Source organism: Macaca mulatta, chromosome 12, assembly GCF_049350105.2.
Source record: "Macaca mulatta isolate MMU2019108-1 chromosome 12, T2T-MMU8v2.0, whole genome shotgun sequence".
In the NCBI taxonomy this organism is placed as follows: domain Eukaryota; kingdom Metazoa; phylum Chordata; class Mammalia; order Primates; family Cercopithecidae; genus Macaca; species Macaca mulatta.
In genome coordinates, this window is record NC_133417.1 from 53822276 (window position 1) to 53834751 (window position 12476).

Here is a 12476-nt window from a genome sequence, read left to right on the forward strand (position 1 = left end):
ACACCTGGCCCAAGATTAACATTTAAGTGGGAACACTGAGTAAAACAGATTGCCCTCCTTAATGTGGATTGACCTAATCCAATCAGTTAGTGGCCTGAATAGAACAAAAAGACTGACCCTTCTCTTTGTGAGAGGGAATTTTTCCTGTCTTCAGATTCAAACTGAAACATTGGCTCTTCTTGAATTTTGAGCCTTGCTGGCCATCAGCTCTCCTGGTTCTCAGGTCCTTGAACTCAGGCTGGACCTACATCATCAGCCCTTCTGGGTCTCTAGCTTCTTGACTCACCCTGCAGATCTTGGAACTTTCTAGCTTCTACAGTTCTGTGGGCTAATTCTTTTTTTTAATCCTGTGGGGCAGGAGGAAGTTGCACCATTCCTGGAGGTACTGCAATACCAGGTTAATGCATGGAGTGGATGGAACAAGTTCCCATTCTATCTCCCTTCTCCAAAAATTTATTTAATTTATTGTGCTCAAATAGAGGACACACCAGATACTAAACTGATAAGAATAATGATATGGTTTGGCTGTGTCTGCACCCAAATCTCATCTTGAATTGTAGCTTCTATAATTCCCACGTGTTGTGAGAGGGAGCCAGTGGGAGGTAATTGAATCATGGGGGCAGGTCTTTCCCATGCTGTTCTTGTGATAGCGAGTAAGTTTCATGGGATTTTATGGTTTTATAAAGGGGAGTTCCTACACAATCTCGCTTGCCTGCCACCATGTAAAACGTGATTTTTCTCCTCCTTTGCCTTCCACCACGATTGTGAGGCCTCCACAGCCATGTGGAACTGTGAGTCAATTAAACCTCTTTCCTTTATATATTACCCACTCTCAGGTACGTCTTTATTAGCAGCGTGAGAACAGATCAATGCAATAGATTCTACACTTACTCCTAGGCAAAAGGCCAAGAAGTGATGCTAAGACTTTTTAATAAATCACCCCCTACCCTGATTGTGATGGGTTCTATTTTTCTGGAGAACCCTGACTAATACAGATTTTAGTACCAAAGAATGAGATGCTTCTGTAACAAGTACCTAAACATGTGGATTGGCTTTGGAACTGGGTGATGGGTGATGAGCAGAAATTGGAAGAGATTTGAGGTGCCTGCTAGAAAAAGCCTAGATTGCCTTGAAGGAACTATTGGTAGAAATATGAATGTTAATGGTGATTCTAGTGAGTTCTCAGAGGCAAAGAAGGAACACACTATTGGAAACTGGATGAAAGGCCATCTTTGTTATAAAGTGGCAAAAAATCTTAGCTGAATTGTATTGTAGTTTTTGTGGAAGGTACCGCTTATGAGTGACAACACTGAATATTTAGCTAAGGAGGTTTATAAACAAAGTGTTGAAGGTGCATTCTGGATTCTCCTTATTATTTATAATAACGTATAAGAGGAGAGAAATTAATTAAAGAAATTGTTAAGTAAAAAGCAACTAGAACTTGAAGATTTGGAAAATTCTCAGCCTATCCATATTGCAAAAAAATGAGAAAGCATGTTCCAGAGTGAACACCAAGGGTGTGGCTTGACAATCAGTCCATCAGGAGATTACCCATGGAGTCAATCAGCCATCTCAGCAGAAACCAGGAATAGAGATAGGCATATACAAGAGGAGACACTGCCAGTTTGGACCAAGGAGAAGGGAGATGGGACAAAACAAAGGAAGACTTTCAGACTTCTGGGATTCTACAGTATGGCACAATAGAGCTATTTGTCTTTATCCTTCAAGAAAAGAGCAGAATGACCCTGAAGTTGATTCAGAGATCATCAGGTCTGCCACTCCCACCACAGGCTGAGGAGGCAAGGCTGTTTTCTCCTTGATTTCACAGAGTGGGGCCCCTTCTTGGTTTCTATAGGCCAGGCTGCATGCACCCAGGGCCTCAAGGGCAGGACCTCTATAAAGAGTTAAGGGGGCAACATGGCAGTGATGCTGCTGCCTCAGTGGGTCAGAAAGCAGAGTTTCCAATCAAAGGGATTTATTCTTGAGCTTTATGATCTCGAGGAATTTGACTTGCTAGGCTTTGGATTTCCTTGGGAACCTGTCACTCCTTTCTCCTTCCCATATTCTCCCTTTTGGAAGGGGGTGTCTATTGTGTGCTTGTCCTGCCACTGTATTTTGGAAACACATAACTTGCCTAGTTTCTCAGGTTCGAAACTAGAGAGAAATTTTGCCTCAAGATGGATCATACCTCAAGTCTCACCCATACCTGATTTAGGTAATATTTAAATGAGATATTGGAATTCAGAGCCGAGGCTGGAATGGGTTAAGACTTCTGGGGCTGTTGACATGGGGTGAATGTATTTTGCATGTGAGGAGGACATGGATTGGGGGTTCCAGAGAGTGGATGTTATGGACTGAATTGGGTCTTCCTCAAAGTCCTATGTTGAAGCCCTAATCGCCAATGTGGCTATTTTTGGAGCTAGGACATTTAAGGAGCAATTAAGGCTAAATGAGGTCATGAACATGGAGCCCTACTCCAATAGGTCTGGTCTCCTTTTTGGAAGAAGAGAAGTCAGGGATCTCTCTTTCCTCCATGTGTACACAGATGAAAGGCCACATGAGGACACAGAGAGAAGGTGGTTGACTACAAGACAGGAAGGGCAGGCTCACCAGGAAACGAATTTGCGGGCACCTTGATAATAGACTTCCAGCCTCCAGAACTATGAGAAAATTAATTTCTGTTGTTCAATTCACTCATTCTGTGATATTTTGTTAAAGCAGCCCTAGCTGACTGATACAGTTTTTAAGGTTTTTGTTTTGCTTTCCTTTACATAAAAAGTCTGAGGTCAAAGTCTTTTAATAAGTAATTGAGTTTGGGCCCTCCTGTGTACTTGTTCTGGCATCAAAATTTGGAGTGTTTCTTTTTTTTAGCTTTACTGAGATGTAATAAACAAACAATAAACTATGTAAGTTTAAGGTGTATAATTTGATACATTTTGATATATGTATATACCCATAAAACCATCACTATAGCTTGGCTGACTTAAAAACAAATCAAAGTACAGTACCTGGCCCTTTAAACACACATACGCACGCACACATTCACCTGTAGTGCACACACACTCCAATGCTATATGGCTATACACATAGTAGGAAGGACTAAGCTGGTCAGAATTTACCTTCAGGGAAATAGCACATAGGACGCACACTACTCAAAGGTTTGCTAGCTTGTCTATTTTATTATAATAAACTTTTTTTCTTTTTGAGCCTGGGTCTCACTCTGTCACCCATGCTGGAATGCAGTGGTGTGATCTTGGCTCGCTATAACCTCTGCCTCCTGGGCTCAAGTGATCCTCCTGCCTCAGCCTCCCAGGTAGCTGGGACTACAGTCATGCACCACCACACCTGGTTAATTTTTGTATTTTTTTGTAGAGACAGGGTTTCATCATGTTGCCCAGACTGTTCTCAAACTCCTGGCCTCAAGTGATCCGCCTGCCTCAGCCTCCCAAAGTGCTTGGATTACAGGTGTGAGCCAAATAAACTTTTAATTCTATTATAGCTTTAGATTTACAGGAAAGTTGCAAAGATAGGATAGAGAGTTCCTGTTTTCTGTATACACAACACCAAGTTTCCTCTATTGTTAGCATTTTACATTACTTTGGTAGATTCATCATAATTAATGATCCAATACAATACATTATTATTAACTAAGCTCTCATTTAATTCCAGTTTCATTACTTTTAACTTAATGTGCTTTTTCTGTCCCAGGATCCCATTTGGGATACTGCGTAACATTTAGTCATCATGTCTCCTTAGACTCTTCTTGGCTATTGCATTTCCCCGACTTCCCTTCTTTTTCATGACCTTGACATTTTTTAGGAGTATTGACAACTTGTGCCTCAATTTGGGCTTGTTTATAGTTTGTGCTTCCTTTATGGTTTGACTTGCGTTATGGGTTTTTGAGAGGAAGACCACAGAAGTGAAATGCCATTCTTGACACATTGCATCAAGGTATAAACTATCGACATGACATCACTGATGATGTTAAACTTGATGATCAGAGGTGTTTTATACCACATAAATTACCCAGAATATATTTCCAGAAGAGATTCTTACACATATTTATTAGCAGTATGTAGGGCCTTTTTTTTTTTAACAAGACAAAAGTAAATTTAAATATTTCATTAAGTTTGATAGAGGTGCAAACACTCTGTGGCTTCGCAGGGCCTAGTGAAAAGATAGAGGAGCAGCAGCCAACGGCTCAGGCCAGGAGCTCAAACTGACCTGAGCTGTTTCCCATAAGTGTATGTTTTCTTCCCTGATTAGATCATAAAACCCTCCAAGTGGGCATCGTGCCTTTGGATTGGTTTGTCTGCACCTCAGCATTAACCCTAAGCTGCTCAGCATCCTACACACAGTAGGTGGCTGATGTATGCTTGGTAAAAAGCTGAGCAGGTGCTTAACTACTGGTCTGGGATGAGAGAGCCCTGTCTCCCAGCCTGGCTTCCTCCTGGAGACTCCTCTCTGTGCTGTCCAGCACATCTCCACCAGCAGGGACTCTCAGGGGGAGGGTGAGAAAGAACCCACAACAGGATGGAGGTTTTGATTGGGTAATTCAAGGGAGGGTCAAGGATTTGGGACTTTGCTGTGACTTGAATGTTACCAGGAAATGGAGGAATTCTATGATGAGGAATCTCGATAAATCTTATCTATAGAAAGGACAGACTGAAGCGAAGCTAAAGATGTAATTGGTAAAAAAACAGAAGTCACTCATAGCTGAGAGAAAGAGAGGATGTGTGGGTTGCACAGTGATATTGTTTGGGTGTTTGTCCCCTCCAATCTCCAAATCTCATGTTGAAATGTTGGAGGTTGGGCTGGTGGGAGGTGTTTGGGTCACGGGGGTGGATCCCTCATGAATGTCTTGGTGCTGGCCTCCCAATAATGAGTGATTCTCACTCTCAATACATGTGATATCTGGTTGTTTAAAAATGTGTGGCATCTCCTTTTGCTTGCACTCTCCTAGTGATGCACTGGCACCCTCTTCACCTTTTACCATGATTGTAAGCTCCCTGAGGCCCTCGCCAGAAGCAGATGCCAACAGCACACTTCCTGTACAGCCTGTGGAACTGTGAGCCAACATAAAGCCTCTTTTCTTGATAAATTACCCAGTCTCAGGTATTCCTTTATAGCAACGTAAGAACGGCCTAACACACAGTGCCCTTGCTTTTGTCCCACTGTATCACGGCATCAGGTGACCTTGTCTGATGTTGGTGTTCTGTGAGGTCCTCTATGTCCAACAGGAGAACAGTGTGGCCCAGTTGTGAGTGTCAGAGGAGCTTCTAACAACCCAGGGGCCAGCTGTGAGCATCAGACCAGTGGATGGGTGCAAGGCTACTTTTGTTTCTTGGTCACTTGGGTACTGATTTTCTTTTCCAAGAGCTTTACATGATTTATCTCCATGAGTTCTTACAACTGCCCTATAACGTAGGCATTTGTCTTAGTGTGGGCTTTCTAGAATGCAGAACCTGAGACAAGGATGTGACTGGAGCTTGTCTATGGGAAAGTGACCCCAGGAAGCAGGAGGGAGGAAGCAGAGAGAGAGGGGAGTCACTCCAGAGACTGCTACGAAGGTTGCTGCTGTAGGCAAGAAACACTGGACTCCTGGGACTCTAAGGAGCACTCAAAGAGCCCACAGAGTCTGTGGCAAAGAAGAACTCACAACTTCATTCACCCATGTCGGGTTGCCCAGGAAACCCCCATGGCCTCTTTTGCTGACAGCTTAGAGACTGGTTCCCATTGTTTTTCACCCCACACACCTGCTGATCACCAGTGGTGTCAAACCACACTGGCTACTTGGCCTTGGGCTAATGGTTTTTATCCCTCTGGACTTTATTTACCTTTCTATTTTAGGCCCCAAATGCCCAGATGTCATAGGCCATGTCTGCATCTGTCGTAAGTGTCACAGGGAAAGAATCTCACTGAATGACCCTGCAACTGAGTCAACTTTCCTGGGTTGGGTCAAAAGATGAGTGGACGGAGATCGACACCAGGAGAGCTATTTTCCATGCCATGGAGCTGGCTACGTATCAATTTGTATACTTGGCTGTATCTTGCTATGTTTTTCAAGGTGTGTCTATTTCATTAGCAGTTTAAGGTGAATGACCACATATTTGTTCTTTCCTCTTTATCCCCTACAATATGACTGATAGTGAGACATGGGTACGTGTGGGTGAGGAGAGAGGTGGCAGCCCTCTGTATCATGGTCATTGGCCAATAAGTTGAACAGGGATGGATTACGTCATGTACTGGGCTTGGACTTGGGCAGCTAGCTGATAAGGGGGAAGACTGATGGGCTGAGCAAGGAGGGTTGCCGAAGGAAAGCCCACAAACTTAGAGGAGGATGTGTAAAGCTCTGCAAGTCCAAGGGGCTGAGCTCAGAATCTGAGATCAAGGAGGAGGTAATAGAAAAACATGGAGTGGTCCAGCTGGCAGCTGGACTCAGAATCCAGGAGCACCCCAAAGACAGTCAACCATGAGCAGCATAAAGGAATGGGGGCCTGTGCATAGGCCCAGGGCAGAGGCCCCCTCATTCACACTCCCTTCTTTGCAGAGGTAGGGACAGGCTGTCAGGCATGTGCCTGTAACCAGAAGCAGAATTCTGGGCACATTCTTGACTGTCACAGAGGAGGCAGGGCTGGGCGTGAGGCTCTACAGGCCTTTGATCTTCTTGACTTCTCCATCTCTTGGTCACCTTAGCCTGGCTGTCACTTCACAGAGACCTCACCAGGGTAAAAGTTCGTCTTGGGTAGTTCACTTGCTTGATGGTGAATGGAATTCACAAGAAGGCAGCTGGTAGGGACACGCAGCTGTTAGAAGCAGAATGTAGGGGTCGGGGCATGGAGAGATCTAGATGCTGGTGCCCAGTTGTGCTCCAGAAACCGTTTTTGCTGATCTTCCAAGGCTCAGTTGCCCAATGTCCATTAGAGCTCAGAGCCAAAGAGCCTTGGCAGTTTCCGCAGTAATAATGGTATTGAGGACATGGAGTCAATGCAAGAAAGTAAATTGCTGGCACACTTACTAACATTCCTGTTAAAGAATTTGGAAAAGCATGAGAGCTGCTGAAGCAGTTGAACACTTTGTAATAGATTTTAAAGAAAAGAGAATCAGAGATTGAAGGCTTGTGGGGCTGCCCCAGGCAAAAGTGCAGGTTTCGTCTTCAGTTTCGCCCTTCTTGCTGAGGCCCCATTCCTTGTGCAGCTCTCTCCCGTCCACTATCATCAGTGATGTTAGCAAAGGTGGATTGAGCACCTACTGTGTATGAGGCACGCATGCAGGCTGTGAAGATGCAAACAAAGAGGTGAGAACATCCCAGCCTGGGCAGATGGGCGTCACAGGCCAGGTGTCAATATCCCTCTTACAATGGAGCCTGGACTAGGGATGGGTGAGGGACCGGGACACCGAAGCTGTCTCTCAACTATCCTTGTTGTGACAGATGGAACAGTGTTAGTTCTCTAATTTCAGTGCTGCCTTTGATTGACAGCTCCCATCATGTGACTACCTTTTCTGGTCACAGCAGCACATTGGACATGATTCTTTATGGTGGTCCAAGATGTTGTTAGGAGCGTCGATTCAGGAACACCGAGCAACTTGCTAGTCCTCTCCGGCCCTCAGTTTCCTTACCTGTGAAATGATGCAGTTGAACTTTTGCGTGGACATTTATCAAAGGCCTTCTAAAAACAAAGTAGAACAGTGCTTTCCATATGCTACTGTGCACATGATCACTGTGCATCCTGTCAAAATGCAGATTCTGGTTCAGTAGGTCTGGGTGGGGCCTGAGAGTCTGCATTTTGAAAAAGTTCCCGGGTGCTGCTGGTGCTGCTGGCCCGTGGATCACACTCTGGGTAGCAAGAAAGAAGATCACATCACATGGTGTAAAGGGAAGATCCAAGATTTTCTGTCACATAGACCTGGTTTTGAAGTCCAGTGCTGCCATTGTGCAGCCTTGGGCAGGTTTCTTAGCTTTTTGGGGCCTCAATTTCCTCATTTGTAAAATGGGGGCAATACGACCCTACTTGCATGGTGGGGATGAGGGATAAATTAGAGAATGCTTATGGGTTGCATAATGTTCACATGTAGCAAATACTCAATAATTGACAAACTCTGCCTATTCCTATTTTCCAGAAAGCCCTTGGTGCCTAACCCCCACCACCAACAAAAAAAAGGCCACCTACTTTCTCAGGCCTCTCAGGGGAAAATTGCTGGGGCTGGGTGCATGGGGGGTTGGCATTACATCACTGGGGCTTCTGCAGAGAGGCAGGATCTGCCTGATGCTCCTTTAGATTAGATGTCCCCTTTGCGTCCAGGGTCTACCTTCTCGTGTGTAAAATGAGGCACAGTTGCCATGGTGCTCATTCACTGTCTGTAAACCCTGAACCCTCAGGAGGCCGTCACACACAGGTATGGGGACAGCAACCACTTCTGTGCTCACACTCTGACCACTGCTTTCCAGTGTGATTCCTGAATGTCGCCATTACTTGTCGGTAAGCCTCATGCAGTGATGTTGTGGCTGTGCCTGTGGCTAATTTGTCAATTTGTTTTAAATATATCTGAGCAAGACCAATTTCTTTTCCTTCCTTCCTTCCTTCCTTCCTTCCTTCCTTCCTTCCTTCCTTCCTTCCTTCCTTCCTTCCTTCCTTCCTTCCTTCCTTTCGACGGAGTTTTGCTCTTGTCGTCCAGGCTGGGGTGCAGTGGTGCAGTCTTGGCTCACTGCAACCTCTGCCTCCTGGGTTCAAGCAATTCTCGTACCTCAGCCTCCCGAGTACCTGGCATTACAGGTGCCTGCCACCATGCCTGGCTAATTTTTGTATTTTTAGTAGAGATGGGGTTTCACCACGTTGGCCAGGCTGGTCTCAAACTCCTGACTTCAGGTGATCCACTCGCCTCATCCTCCCAAAGTGCTGTGATTACAGGCGTGAGCCACTGTGCCTGGCCAGGACCAATTTCTTAATGCTGTCCTACAGAAACAGAGGCAAGTACCTGTGGCCTCTGTTACTCTTGTCTTGTTTATTCTTGGGTACATCTCCCAATTCCCCATAACCTCAAGAGATCCCACTGGTTGATCTCTTTCCTTTGACATTCAGAATTCAAAGACTTCTTATTGGTTTTGCAGTTTCTTGCGAAGTGTTCCTCAAGCACGTTCCTGGCAATGAATTCCTATTTTGTTCCTGCCCCTCAAACCCAAGATACCCGCAGTTCCTGTCGTCTCTACTTTCAAAATTCAGCAGGCATCTGACAGTGTACTGATGCCTCCCTGAGACCTGATTCTCTGGTGCAGGCACCTGCACTGGTCTCCCTGAGCCTTGCTTTCCTAGGGCTGCCCTAACAGAGCATCACAAACTGGGTGGCTCCAGCAATGTAAATTCACTCTCTACCAGTTTTGGAGTCCAGAAGTCCAAAATCAGGGTGGCAACAGGATCCTGCTGCAGGACAGGATCATTTCTTGCCTCTTCCAGCTTCAGGCAGCCCCAGGCTTTCCTTGGATTGCAGGAGCGTAACTCCAGCCTCTGCCTCATCTTCATGTGGCCATCTTCCCTCTGTGTCCGTGTCTCTGTGCCTTCACATGACATGCTCCCTGTGTGTCTGTCTGTGTACACATTTCCCTCTGTTTACAAGGACGGTAGTCACATTGAATTAAGGTCCACCCTAATGACCTCATTTTAACTTGATTAAATCTGCAAAGACCCTATTTCTAACTAAGGTCACATCCATAGTTACTGGGAGCTAAGACTTCAGCACGTCTTTACTGGGAGACACAGTTCAACCCATAACACCCTGCTCCCCCACTTCTTAACATCCCCTCCTTTTCCACTCATCTTTCAAAAATCGATACATACTAATTGTTCACATTTATGGGATACATGTGATATTTTGATACATGCAACAATGTGTATTGATCAAATCAGGGTATGAGGATATCCATCATCTCAAACATTTATTATTTCTTTGTGTTGGGAACATTTCAAATATTCTCTTCTGGCTATTTTTAAAAAGCAATAAATTATTACTAACTATTGTCACTCTACTGTGCTATGGAACACTAGAACTTGTTCCTTCTATCAAAAGGATTTTTTGTCCCATTAACCAACCTTTCTTTGTCCTCCCCATCCAGCTTCCACTCATCTTTTTATAATGCAAATCAGATCATGTCACTCCTTGTTCAAAACCTTCCCATGGCTTCCCATCACATTTAAAATACACTTGACACTCTTACTGCTCCCTTTTACCATGGCCTAAGACCCTCATGGGCGCTCAGGTCCTGCTGACTTCCTCGTCTTTCACTCTCTGCCTGGCTTCCTGTGCTCCACTGGCCTTCTCACTGGTTTTCTTGCTCTTCCTCATGCTCTCAACTCCACTCATTGCTCCAGCAGCCCCTCTGCCTGAGAGGCTCCCCCACACATAGTCACCAGGCTCACATCTTCTTGTTTAAGTCTCAACTCTTACTGTGCCATGCCTTCATAGCAGTCTGCTTCACATGTCCGATCACTAATTTATTTCTTAACCAGCTTCATTTTCTCCCCAGCACTCACCACTGGACCATGCTATATATACAGCCTTGCACATCCATTCATAATCTGCCTTCCCCTACTGAACTAGAAGCTCCATGAGGGCAGTTCTTAAGCACTGCTGTATCTAGGATGTGGATCATGGTAGATGCTCAATCAATATTTGGTGAATGAATTAATAGATTAATGGAGACGCTGCCTCATTTGATGACGTTTCCTGTTTTTCTCACCAGGGCCATCTTTTCCTTTCTTCCTAATGGACCCTGCTCTCCTTTCCTAGTACCCTCCCAGTGTTGACAGCCATTTAGTGAATTATTTTAAATACATGGGTTTGTGTGTGTGTGTGTGTGTGTATGTGTGTGTGTGTATGTGTGTGTGTGTATGTGTGTGTGTGTGTATGTGTGTGTGTGTGTGTATGTGTGTGTGTGTGTATGTGTGTGTGTATGTGTATGTGTGTGTGTATGTGTGTGTGTGTGTATGTGTGTGTGTGTATGTGTGTGTATGTGTATGTGTGTGTGTGTATGTGTGTGTGTATGTGTGTGTGTATGTGTGTGTGTGTATGTGTGTGTATGTGTATGTGTGTGTGTGTGTATGTGTGTGTGTGTATGTGTGTGTGTATGTGTGTGTATGTGTGTATGTGTGTGTGTGTGTGTGTGTGTGTGTGTGTGTGTATGTGTGTGTGTGTGTGTGTATGTGGATACTTAAGAGGCATTTTCTCGTACTTCAAGACTTTATTTTTGAAACAGTCTCTAAGCTACTTGTAGTTAATTGACCTTTAAAATTCTGCAAGAGTTGGATTTCTTGTTCTGCAATCACTATTATTTAGCAGTTCATCTTCTATTACCCTCCCTGGCAAAACCAGCATCTTTTTCCTCATCTTGATTTCCATCCTTATTCGTCTCTCCGGTTCAAGTCTTCAGTCTCTTATAGGGACCATTGCAACAGCCCCCACACCTTCAGATTCTATCCATCCAAGTCATTTTTGAAAAAGCAGCTTTATTGAGTTACTCACATGCCTTACATTTACACTATTTAAAATATATAGTTTAGTGGCTTTTAGAATATTCACATTGTACAGCCATTATGACAATCAATTTTAGAATATTTTAATTAACCCCAAAAGAAACCTCATACCTATTAACCTTCCCTCCACAAGTCTCACATTTCCTCACTCCCAGTCCTGGGCAATCAATAGTCTACTTTGTATTTCTCTTTTCTTTTCTTTTTCCTTTTCTGTCTTTCCCTTTTTATTCTTTCTCTCTTTCTTTCTCTCCCTTCCTTCCTTCCTTCTCTCTCTCTCCCTTTCTTTCTTTCTTTCCTTCTTTCTTTTTCTTTCTTTCTTTCTTTTTCTTTCTCTCTCTTTCTTTTTCCTTCTCTTTCTTTCTTTCTCTCTCTCTCTCTTTCTCTCTTTCTTCCTCTCTTTCTCTCTTTCTTTCTTTCTCTCTCTCTCTCCCTTCCTTCCTCCCTCCCTCTCTTTCTTTCTCTCTTTCTTTCTCTTTCTCTCTTTCTTTCTTTCTCTCTCTCCCTTCCTTCCTTTCTCTTTCTCTCTTCCTTCCTTCCTTCCTTACCTCCCTCCCTCCCTCCCTCCTTCCTTCCTTCCTTCCTTCCTTCCTTCCTTCCTTCCTTCCTTCCTTCCTTCCTCTCTTTGTCTCTTTCTCTCTTTCTCTCTTTATTCTTTCGTCAGTTTTGCTCTTCTTGCCCAGGCTGGAGTGCAACGGCGCAATCTCAGCTCACTGCAACCTCTGCCACCCAGGTTCAAGTTATTCTCCTGCTTCAGTCTCCTGAGTAGCTGGGATTACAGGTACCCACCACCACGCCCAGCTATTATTTGTATTATTAGTAGAGACGGGGTTTCACCATGTTGGCCAGGCTGGTCTTGAACTCCTGACCTCAGGTGATCAACCCGCCCGGGCCTCCCAAAGTGCTGGGATTACAGGTGTGAGCCACCAGACTTGGCCTCTACTTTGCATTTCT

The 12476-nt window shown here is 44.6% G+C and overlaps 1 pseudogene; it reads right to left on the reverse strand.

Annotated features, from left to right (window-relative positions):
• Window positions 1-360: 360 nt before the first annotated feature.
• On the reverse strand, window positions 361-523 carry LOC114671655 (U2 spliceosomal RNA; annotated as a pseudogene).
• Between the last annotated feature and the right edge of the window lie 11953 nt (window positions 524-12476).